The following is a 12311-nucleotide window of genomic DNA, read 5'->3' as shown; positions in this document are numbered from 1 at the left end:
CCCCGAAACAGTTCAACTGTACATTCACAGGGGAGCCCCCGAAACAGTTCAACTGTACATTCACAGCGGAGCCCCCGAAACAGTTCAACTGTACATTCACAGGGGAGCCCCTGAAACAGTTCAACTGTACATTCACAGGGGAGCCCCCGAAACAGTTCAACTGTACATTGAAAGCGGAGCCCCCGAATCAGTTCAACTGTACATTCACAGGGGAGCCCCTGAAACAGTTCAACTGTACATTCACAGGGGAGCCCCCGAAACAGTTTAACTGTACATTCACAGGGGAGCCCCCGAAACAGTTCAACTGTACATTCACAGGGGAGCCCCTGAAACAGTTCAACTGTACATTCACAGGGGAGCCCCCGAAACAGTTTAACTGTACATTCACAGGGGAGCCCCCGAAACAGTTCAACTGTACATTCACAGGGGAGCCCCCGAAACAGTTCAACTGTACATTCACAGCGGAGCCCCCGAAACAGTTCAACTGTACATTCACAGGGGAGCCCCCGAAACAGTTCAACTGTACATTGACAGCGGAGCCCCCGAATCAGTTAAACTGTACATTGACAGGGGAGCCCCCGAATCAGTTCAACTGTACATTGACAGGGGAGCCCCCGAAACAGTTCAACTGTACATTGGCAGGGGAGCCCCCGAAACCGTTAAACTGTGCATTGCGAAGCGTTCAGAAGAAAATTACCAACGTTTGGTTTATTTAAGGGGACAAATAGGTCAAACACTCTCTAATTATCCCTCAATCCAAGGCAAGAATTTCTTCTATGTTTTTCTTTCTTCTGTGCGAGAGAGCAGCACCGTTCCAACTGACCAACCAGTGGTCTCCTCTGACCTAGTTCTAACAAGGACCCAGGGAGGCCTCACCCAGCACTATATACACACACACACACACTCACACACACTCACTCACACATGCATGTACACACAGAGGCACACATGCATGTACACACACACATTCACATACACACACAAACAAGAGTGTCTTACATATACTTCAGTTTTACCACTGTATTTTGATGTGTTTTTTCCTGTACATTGTTTATAAAATGGCTGACATTAACCCTTCGGTTACACACCCCAACCAAAACCTTGTTTACAGGGTGAAAAGCTGCTGGTAGCTGAGACATCATGTTGTATCAGTGGGAGTCTTACACACACATGCTGTTACACAGATACACACATAGAAACACAAACCTACAGAGCAACACACATGCATACCATAATGCGCATACACACACACACAGACACTCACACACACACCATCAGTGTGTCAGTGTGAGTCATTAAAAGAGGCCTCCCACACAATATGACCTTTCAGTTCGTCATATTCTAAATATCGGACACAATTGGGTTAAAAAGCTAATAGTATTATGATGTTGTTTTATTTTAATCATTTCCATGGAAATCGTTGTCTCCTTAAAACTTCTCTGGGATATGTGGGACGCTAGCGTCCCATCTCGCCAACAGCCAGTGAAATTGCAGGGCGCCAAATTCAAACAACAGAAATCTCATAATAAAAATTCCTCAAACATACAAGTATTATACACCATTTTAAAGATAAACTTCTTCTTAATCCATCCACAGTGTCTGATTTCAAAAAGGCTTTACGGCAAAAGCACACCATGCGATTATGTTAGGTCAGCGCCTAGCCACAGAAAACCATACAGCCATTTTCCAACCAAGGAGAGGTGTCACAAAAGTCAGAAATAGCGTTAAAATTAATCACTTACCTTTGATGATCTTCATCTGATGGCACTCCCAGGTCTCCATGTTAGACAATAAATGTTTGTTTTGTTCAATAAAGTTCATCTTTATGTCCAAATATCTCCTTTTTGTTTGCGCGTTTAGTTCACCAATCCAAATGCACAAGGCGCAGACGAAAAGTCCAGACGAAAAGTCAAAAAAGTTCCATTACAGTTCGTAGAAACATGTCAAACAATGTATATGATCAATCTTTAGGATGTTTTTATCATACATTTTCAATAATATTCCAACCGGACAATTCCTTTGTCATTAGAAAGGAAAGGGAACGGAGCTCGCGTTCACGGCCGCGCGTGATAAACAACTCAAGGCTTTCAACCTGACCACTGGTTGAAACAGCTCTTATTCACTCCCCTTTCACAGTAGAAGCCTGAAACAACTGTCTAAAGACTGTTGACATCTAGTGGAAGCCTTAGGAAGTGCAATCTGACCCCATAGACACAGTATATTGGATAGGCAATCACTTAAAAAAACTACAAACCTCAGATTTCCCACTTCCTGGTTGGATTTTTCTCAGGTTTTTGCCTGCCATATGAGTTCTGTTATACTCACATACAGTATTTTAACAGTTTTGGAGACTTTAGAGTGTTTTCTATATATGCATATTCTAGCTTCTGGGCATGAGTAGCAGGCAGTTTACTCTGGGCAACTTATTCATCCAAGCTACTCAATACTGCCCCCCATTCCCAAAGAAGTTCTTAATTCTATTGCAGTCTGCTGTTTGTTTAAAAAATGCCTACCCCGAAACTCTACATTGAATCACAATGTAGTTAGTTACTGTTTATGAAGTGACTGAGGTCGGTGCCATTGCAGACAAAGAATGCAATATTGTGTAAATGTGCAATATCTTCAGCCTATTATTATCAGCTCCAGTGGTATGCAGCATGTTATTCATGCATTTTGTGTTTCAAATCCTAATCAAACACTTCTTCAGTGACATTTTGGTACAAAAACGATTGGTCTCAGTTGTCTGGCTGCATGCTGTCTGAATGTCATTGTTCAACTTTTTCCCCCTCGTTTTCAGCAGTTAGTCTGGAGGCTGTTTGAAACACGCACGCACGCACACACACACACACACACACACACACACACACACACACACACACACACACACACACACACACACACACACACACACAAAGTGTGCAGTGCAGCCTTCGTGTAAATCAAAGGCCTGGTCGTTAGGAGGGAGGAGGACGTCCTGGCTGTCTGTCACGCACAGATCTGTCTGCTCCTTTGAAGACAACAGCGCTGTGTTTGGAACACAAGTGGAACCAGACTTATAACGGCATGTTCTCCCACACACACACACACACACACACACACACACACACACACACACACACACACACACATATATATATACAAGCACGGCACATTACACACTCATGTGACCTGCACACAGTGTCACTGAGTTCAAGATCAATTTGACTATGTCTCCTTCCACATGAATTGTCTTTGTATCATGTAAACTCCACAGAAAGAAACTCACATAGAGATGGTAAATGGTAAAGACATTTAGGATGCCACTTAGACTACTGAGATGGAGTCCTTTTGCTCTGAACCTGTGGTTCTGGTTGTGTGCTGTCTGCTGTGGCATGAATGACCTTTCAGGGAGCAGCAGATCAGTCTGATGATTACCCTGTCCCGTTTGCATTCTGACTGTACGTCTGCCCACACACCATGCAAATGAGCTGATAGTTATAATACTGTGCCACAGAAGACACGTTCGCAGACAGGCAAACTAATCACACACAAACACACGCATTTAATGACATCAAACAAGGTTGTAGGAGACTGGTGTGTGTGTGTGTGTGTGTGTGTGTGTGTGTGTGTGTGTGTGTGTGTGTGTGTGTGTGTGTGTGTGTGTGTGTGTGTGTGTGTGTGTGTGTGTGTGTGTGTGTGGTGGAAAAAGTACTCAGTTGTCATACTTTAATAAAAGTAAAGATATCTTAATAGAAACTGACTCAAGTAAAAGTGAAAGTCACCCAGTTAAATACTACTTGAGTAAAAGTCTAAAAGTATCTGGTTTTAAATTTACTTAAGTACAGTGGTGGAAAAAGTACTCAATTGTCATACTTGATAAAAAAAAGTAAAAAGTAAATTATATACATTAAATTGCTTATATTAAGCAAACCAGACGGCAGAATTGTCTTGTTATTTTTAATTATGGACAGACAGGTGCACACTACAACATTCAGACATAATTTGCAAACACAGTATTTGTGTTTAGTGAGTCCGCCATATCAGAGGCAGTAGGGATGACAAAGCCTTCTATTGATAGGTGCATGAATTGGACCATAATTCTGTCCTGCTTGAGCATTTGAAATGTAAGGAGTACTTTCTATTTTCTGGGAAAACGTATGGGAGTAAAATGTAGATATTTTCTTCAGGAATGTAGGGGAGCAAAAGTTCTTAAAAATATAAATAGGGAAGTACAGATACGCCAAAAAAATACAGACTGCGTGTGTGTATGTGTGTCTGTGTCTGTTTGTGTCTGTAAGTGTGTGTGTGATATAATTATTCATAAAATGACCTGTAGTGGAAATGATTGTAACGCTTCCCCCTATCAAAGCCTTTATCCAAGACAGAATAATCAATAGAATAGTTGTATTCATTTCCGATCTAAAAAAAATGCTATCTTATAGCAAACATACCCCAGCGATTCGGTCTCTTCTCTTGTTTTCTGACCATGTTTTACAGGCCTAAAAACTGGTACTAGTAGATTTGAATTGCATACTAGATAGATATGAATTAGTTGGTCTCATTTTACCGAAGATTAGGTTTGATAAATCAGCAACTAGGCTATTGTTCCCAGGTAAACCAGCAATCTAAGATGTAGATCAAACCTTGAATGTGAATTGATGATGATGTATGCGTCCTGTCGTTCGATGTCAATTTTTACATTTAAGTCATTTAGCAGACGCTCTTATCCAAAGCAACTTACAGTAGGAGTAGCCCAGTGAGTGCATCCATTTGTTGTACTGCTCCCACGTGGGAATCTAACCCACAACCATGGCGTTGCAAGCGCCATACTCCAACTGAGCATCACTAAAGTGGCACATTGGCTAGGTTTCCATCCAATTGGCGACAGATTTCCATGCGAATATTCTCAAATCCGCATAAAAACATTTTCCCACGAGAGATGTTTCCATCAAATTTACTTGTGCGGTTAAATTCCCATGTACCAAATAGAACAATACAAGTTAAATGGGTTTCCATCGCATTTTCAACTCTACTGATGGTTTTGTCACTAAAAATGTTACATTAGATAGGTAATGTGATCTTGGCTAATGCGCTATAGCCAAAAGCTCGCAGATTATTTTGTCAAATTGCAGCCAAACATCGATAATCATGTCACCAGAATAAGACCCTCGATATTTATTAGAAAGGAGCATCAAACTCATCACCTTACACTTTCACCACCCTGTGAAGTTCATCATAACTTATTCCATCTGTAGTCTAATAAACTGCATGCTTTCACGAGTCGTACTGGGAGGACCACAAAACATATCATGGCGTGACACCAAGTTTACTTTGATATGATGGTTATTTATCAATATTTGCGCATAAAGGAGTTTCCATCGCCATTTCTTGCATAATTAATTGTAACAACACAAAAAGATCCCACCGTGTCTGACATATTTTGTTTTGTCGACATCTTTCCAACAGGACTGTCGTGACATTTTTCATCCAACATGTAAGCTACTACATAAAACAGTTGGATGGAATCCTGGTTACTCTAACCATCGATCTCCCACACAACAAGTACCATGTAAGCATGATTTGGCGATGGGCTGAAGACTGTAGTCACATTCATTCGCATGATGAAAGAAAAAGGTAGGTCATTCAAAGGGTATATTGAGGTGAGTGTAAATGCTGTAGGCCTATCTATATGGTGAGTATAAAAAAGTGACGGTCAACCTCAGTCACCGTGCCTCTGCGGTGCGTGGCTACTTCAATGAATGGACAACCAGCAACATTAGCATACTTTTGGTAGTAACTTGGACATCGTTTATAAAATTGGCACAACATTTTCCCTATTCTAAACGCTAGCTAAAGTGCGTGTTTTGTCAGTGACAGGAAAAGCTGGACATCTTATTTTTTCATCCCCTTCGAATTGCGCGGATTTCAATATGCATGTATTTATGAATACAATTATAACTCATCTTTCTTATAGGCGGCTACCTTACGCAGGGAATAGTTGGTCAGATTTCGAAAGGAAATACATTTGATATTTTTCAAAATATTAGAAAAAGATTACAAGGATCTCAATGGTCATTCACATTGAATCTTGATATTTACTTAAATTCAATATGCTTATTCTGATTATGTTTGGCAAAGATCTCTGATTTCAGCGATTGTCCCTCAACACATTTCGTTCATTTGCTAATTGTGATTCATACAAATATGAGGCCATCCCCACACAATCCGTAGCAAATGCAATGAACAACGACAAAATCGAAGTCATGTTTAGCCTCCATTGATTTGATTTCTTCACTTTGTTTGATAAATAGGCCTATAGTGAAACAAATGCGGGACAATAAGATGCGGCAATGGTCCTAGTTAGGAAGTATTCACCACACCGTCCCGTTATTATGTTGATAAAGAAGTGGCCTAGCATCTCAAAATAGCCACATATTTGCTGTTTTAATGCGGGTCGCTACACTGAAATTCATGACCGAATATGGGTGTAAAATCAAACTTTTTCAGCCCTACTTTGAATTAAATATATTTAGAAGTTTACACCTGTTTCCACAAATACTCGTTTAATTTAATTTCCTTTTGGTAGGCCTATAGGGCCTTTAAAAAATAATGATGAATAGGTAATTGCTGGAAAACGCCGACAGCTCACCTCAGCTGTGCAAACAGTTATGTGCAAGAGCAATGTTTTTCTCTTCCATAAATAGAACACTTTGCAAATGAACTTCCTAAAAGCGTTGTCCCTTCAAAAATAAAACTTGACACGGTTTTGTGGGCCACTGGTCTCTCTCACTCTCATGAATACCTTCAAACGTTGTAACATTATTCATACGTAGATGAGGCCTATGCCAATAATAGGCCTAATGTATCGACTATTCAGTTCTCCATTAGTCAGTACAGTATATTCCTTAAAATGTCATTTATTTTATTTTTTTGTAGAAAAATATATTTATGTCTTATAGGCATACAATACACAGACCTCGTGTAGAAATACTTTGGTCAAACATGCCTTCTCGGCCCTCTGTTTTAGTGGCTGTTTGAAAGCATGGATAATCTCCTTATTATTCCAATCCATGACAGACACAGCTGGATTTTTTTTTAAAGATTCAGACTGGCATTTTTGCGAGAACGGGACCATCAAACAATATAGGTCACGCAACACACACAAAAATCCCAATATTCAACGGCCATGAGTAGCCTAGACTAAATGTATGGAACCCACTGGCTATTTTGGTGACGTCTGGTCGCCTATAGGCTAGTCCTACTCTAATTTAAACCAATGAAACCAGAGACGGAGAGAACTTGGGACACTAAGTGTAAATAGCTTAAATGTTGGGTCTTGGATTTGGAGTTTCAGAACCGAACAAATAGGCTCTGATGCAACAGGATAATATTGGGTTCAAGTGGCCTCATGCTTTATAGCTGATGTTATCCGTGTTTTTTAAATGACTACATTTAGAAGCACGGCTGCAGGCCGCAGTTGGCATGTAATTAGTTTATTTTAGTCGCTGCTTTATTCCATTTCGAAACTGAAATATCCCATTTGGTGCAGGTTGAGCTGAACGTCACCCTGTGACTTTACGTGCTGATTGGAAGCTCTATGGGCTAGACCTTTCATAATGATGTAACTGTAATCTCATATGAACCAGACGCTCTGAAAAATACGCAAGTATTTTATTATTCACAAAATGGGACAGTTTTCGATCCACACTACATTTGCACGTGCGGGTCCGTGTAGCCTATTGCCAAAAATTGGATACTAGCTCGCCTATAAAGTGCATTGCTTATTTTTTTCTTCAAAGAGAACAATCTAGCCTTTTTGCTCACTATTCCCCCGTTCGGTTATTTATGATTAATTGAAAAAACTTGACTTGTATTGTGAAAAATTATGGGTAGCATTGCCTATAAAGTTGCTGTGGTACGCTTGGAGAGATGCGGTCCTCTTGGTGAGATGGTGCAGTCTGCTGCAAGCAGGTAGTTAGTTGGGGCGCAGCGTTGCAGATAATGTTGGTTCTCTATTCCACAGTTTTGAGTCATGTATGTTTTATTTACCTAATGTTGCAGCATATGGATATGATAGACTGACTGACTGAGTAATTGCTTTTACAGCATTTGCGTAAAAACATAGGCATTCCTTTTTTATAATGTTTATGTGGAATGGATAGTATAGACAAAGAAATCCTATGGGTGCAGTGATATCTGAGTCATTTCCTTCACGTTCTGTTGCCTGTCAACTTTGACAAATTAAATGGGGAGGAGATGAGAACATGGCTTCTTGGTGGTGACATTGACACGAGCGAACTTCCTGATGCAACAGTATGGTAACTGCGGGAAACGGACAAGCTCACCTTTTGATCCGAGGCACTCCGAGTAGTCTTTTGCAGGCTATTCGATTTTACAATTCAATGCTCCTCAATCCCCTTCCAAGTTGTGATAGTATATGAAAACAATATTGAGCGCTTCTAAGCTTAAACTGTATTTTGTCCTCCCTACCGGAGACTCCAGGGAGCTCTCCAGCTTGCCAACCATTGGCGCATGAAACCTTCAGCCTATACGTTGATTCAGTGAGTCATCACGACGCTGTAGTAAGAGTTTGGTCTGCACTTGGCGTCTCCTTGCATTTCCCGGTCCTATATCTGCTAGCCAGCTATAGGACTCCGGTCTCCGCTGCGCACGGTGAGCGCCCGGTAGCCTACCTATCATACCCTTGGCGGAGAGGGGTCTGCTCGCTCGTGTCTGTTGGAGTTTGGAGGGGTGCTGGTCGTTTGAGAACACGTGACCTAATCTGATCATACGATTGTGTCTAGGATTTGGAAGAAGGGTCTGGCTACATCGTGCGCTCGAGGCTCGAAGGTTTTGCGCTCATAGCCAATATGTTTTTTCCCTCCACTCTCTCGCTAGCTCGCTTGTGCCACCGCTCCGCCTACCCTTTTCGCAACATTGACGCAACCTATAAATACTGGAACAAAAGAACAACTTCCTTGACTCCTGCTGAAACTGCACTTAATCGGGACACGGATCCCTGTTGTCAAGTGAAAGGAAATATTGAGACTGGGGTTTATCTGGCAGCGATTTGAGCTGTGTCATCCCACTCGAACACTGGTCTCCGAGGCGCATAGTAAGTAGAATTAACCAATCGTACTCTTTAAACTTTTTGATTTTGATGCCGGGGTTCTGTCCTAGATCTAGCCAGTTGCATCCTCCTTAATGGACTTCAATGTCGAAAATAAATGTTGATTGTTCGCCGTAGGGTTGTTTGCGCTTTGTTTTCCTTGGAAATTGGACACAAAGTGCCATCAGATTCATGTTGAATTTCTATCTCCTTCAATTAATTGGGAACGAATTTTCCATTAACTATTAAGTGGATAACACTGGTGACATTGTCTTGTTTAGGCTACTTGTGGAGTCTTGTCATCTCCTTGCAATTTCTGACTACAGTAGCCTAATTAAAGACCCATTCTAGACACAATTCTTCAGCGTTTCTTTTAGGCTACAGAATTGGTATTCATGCATAGCGTAGTTTATATTTTTTTGAATAAACGTCAAATCAAAGTGTTGCCATGTAGGCAATCATAGCGAGTAGCCGGCTTCGTGGAATAGGCTACTAGATTGATAATAAACTCAAATTCATTTATACTTGTCATTTTATTCACGACTCCATTTAAACCTTGTTCCGTGTTTTAATCCACCACTTGCGCAGGCAAACCGTTATTGTCCTATTGCTTTGTCGCGCTGGTATTTGCAGTGTGTGAACAAAGGACTGGGGATAGTCGGATCGGCAGAGAGCGTCAGTGGAAAGCAGGCGGGCTGTTTACAATAATAACACGATCCCGGTGACGTCACCTAACTGACAGAAGCCGCTTAACCATCGCCAACAGGCTACACTTGGAAAGTGTAGTTACATCATCGAGGTACAGAAGGAGGGCGGGACTTCCGATGGAGTTCAAGAGCTGTTCTGAGTTCAGACCGCCAAAGTGTGAGACTAATGGAGTTGTAGGGTTTAAAAAAGGAAACAATATTTGTTTATAGTGTTGTATAGTTTTTTGCAGTTCATGTTTGCTTTGAACACTAGAGGAACAAATACTTCACATATTACACTTGATTTGATAGCCTATTGTGGGTTTCATCTCATAGCTTTGCCTACTCCTCAAGGTATTCACCAATGAATCCAGTATTCACAACAGCCTATTGTTTGTTCTATGAAGTTGTGTGGAACATGGATGATAGCCTAATATTCACTATATTTCTATTTGGTTTGAGAAAGAGCCAAGTAGAAGTTTGTCAGGCTTCTCTCCCTTTCACCCTGGATGTGTATAATGCAATTCGTACTCCTGGCGTTTTGCACGCTTAATGTGATAAGTGTGTGTGTGTGTGTGTCTACACAGCCACAGACAGTCATTACTTGTGCTGCAAGTCCTAAGCTTGCCAAGAAAGTGATATCGTTTAGCAGGTAAAACATCATTTTTTCCCTATGTTGATAGACACACTTTAGCCATGTTTTTTTTATATTAGACAATATGAATGTCTAGGGCGGAGATCTTTTTTTTACTAATCGCTAATTCAACTTGTTTATGAGTTATGAATATGTAAGGAAACTGCTATTATAAAACATTATACATCTGTGTCCACACAGTGGTGTGAGTAAGAGAGAAAGAAAGGGATAGAGCGAAAGGGAGAGGAGATACACCAAGGACTAGTGTGACCAGTGCACCGGCTTTGTGCTATAAAGGGTCAGAGGTCGATGTTGTGTTTTCAGGGTGACCTGCCAGCGACTATTAGCCATTGATGAATGTGATGTTGCTCAAGTGTGCGAGTTGGCCCCCTCCCAAAGGGGAGATGGCCTAACACACCCCCTCTAACCCTACCCCACCTCCACACACACACACACACACACACCACACCACCCCCTGCACTGCCCTGCTGACAGGAGTACAAGGGGGCAGCTGCTACAGATGTCTTTTGGAGCGAGGGGGAGGAGCACCAGGGACACATCAATAGAGGGGCTCTGGGAGTGTCTCTTTAGAGCACTCTCTCTGGGACTCACAAAGCTGTTTGGCACCAAGATGTTTGGGACCAAGACATCTTCAGATGCAAACAAGTGCAATAGAGACAGGTTATGTTATATGCATTTATGCAGGCCTATGTATGTGTGCTCACATATGTAATAATGTTAATAATAATCTGTTCAATAAATAAACTCTATTTAGGCGCACTGCAGTTCACCAGTCCCCATTCAAATGTACTTTTCTTTAAGGAATTGCTCCTGATATCTGTATGCACCAGTTTAGTGCCCACACAGGCCACATGACAGTTCCCAACTAGAGCATTTATCTGGAGTTGACTCTACTCTGTAAACAAGCTGCCTTCACATCCACACCCATCTGCTGAGCACAGCCACTCACGTCCACACTTCTCCATATCAGAGTTTTGTGAAGCGGTCTTTCACTCTGTTTGGTGCATCTGTTTAGGACTCTTATTATACTCAATCCTCTTTATTCTTAGGTTACAAAAGTGATTTTAAATTGTGTTTTTATTTGGGGTGTAGCAGGGTGAAAGTGACATCTCTGACTTTGTTTGTGGACCAGGCTGAGGTGTTAGATTCGATAATGTGACACAGATCAATCTCGGGGCATTGTCCACTAACCATGTTTACAGTCTCAGTGTAGAGCCGGGCGTGGAGAGTATTAACAGATTTCAAATAATAGACTGGTGCTGTCTATATTTGGCCGTGGGTCAAGTGTGTATTTGCTCTTTTATGTTATTTCAGCTGAACACAGGAGGGATTTCCCCTGACTGTCCTGTCCGAATCCCCATGTTGTGACGGAGAGGCAGGCAGACTTACAGTGTGACAGATTTGGCCTAAACCCTTCCATGACTAAGTTGAGGGTGGCTAGGTAAAGGACAGGTAGATTGGCCAGGTTTACAAACTGTACGATGGATGACTGGACGGAGGGAGGGTTGGACAGAGGTAGAGAAACCGAAAGATGTCATTATGTCGGTTTCTCTTTTCTAAAATATACTGAACAAGAATACAAACGTAACATGTAAAGTATTGGTCCCATGTTTCATGAGCTGAAATAAAAGATCACAGAAATGTCCCATACACACAGAAAGCTTATTTCTCTCAAATGTATTTACATCCCTGTTAGAGAACATTTCTCCTTTGCCAAGATAATCCATCCACCTGACAGGTGTGTCATATCAAGAAGCTGACTAAACAGCATGATCATTACACAGGTGCACCTTGTGCCGGGGACAATAAAAGGCCACTTTAAAATGTGAAGTTTTGTCACACAAAACAATGCCACAGAGGTATCAAGTTTTGAGGGAGCGTA

This window comes from Salvelinus alpinus, chromosome 14 (assembly GCF_045679555.1).
Source record: "Salvelinus alpinus chromosome 14, SLU_Salpinus.1, whole genome shotgun sequence".
NCBI classification, from domain to species: Eukaryota; Metazoa; Chordata; class Actinopteri; order Salmoniformes; family Salmonidae; genus Salvelinus; species Salvelinus alpinus.
This window is presented reverse-complemented; position numbering follows the sequence as displayed.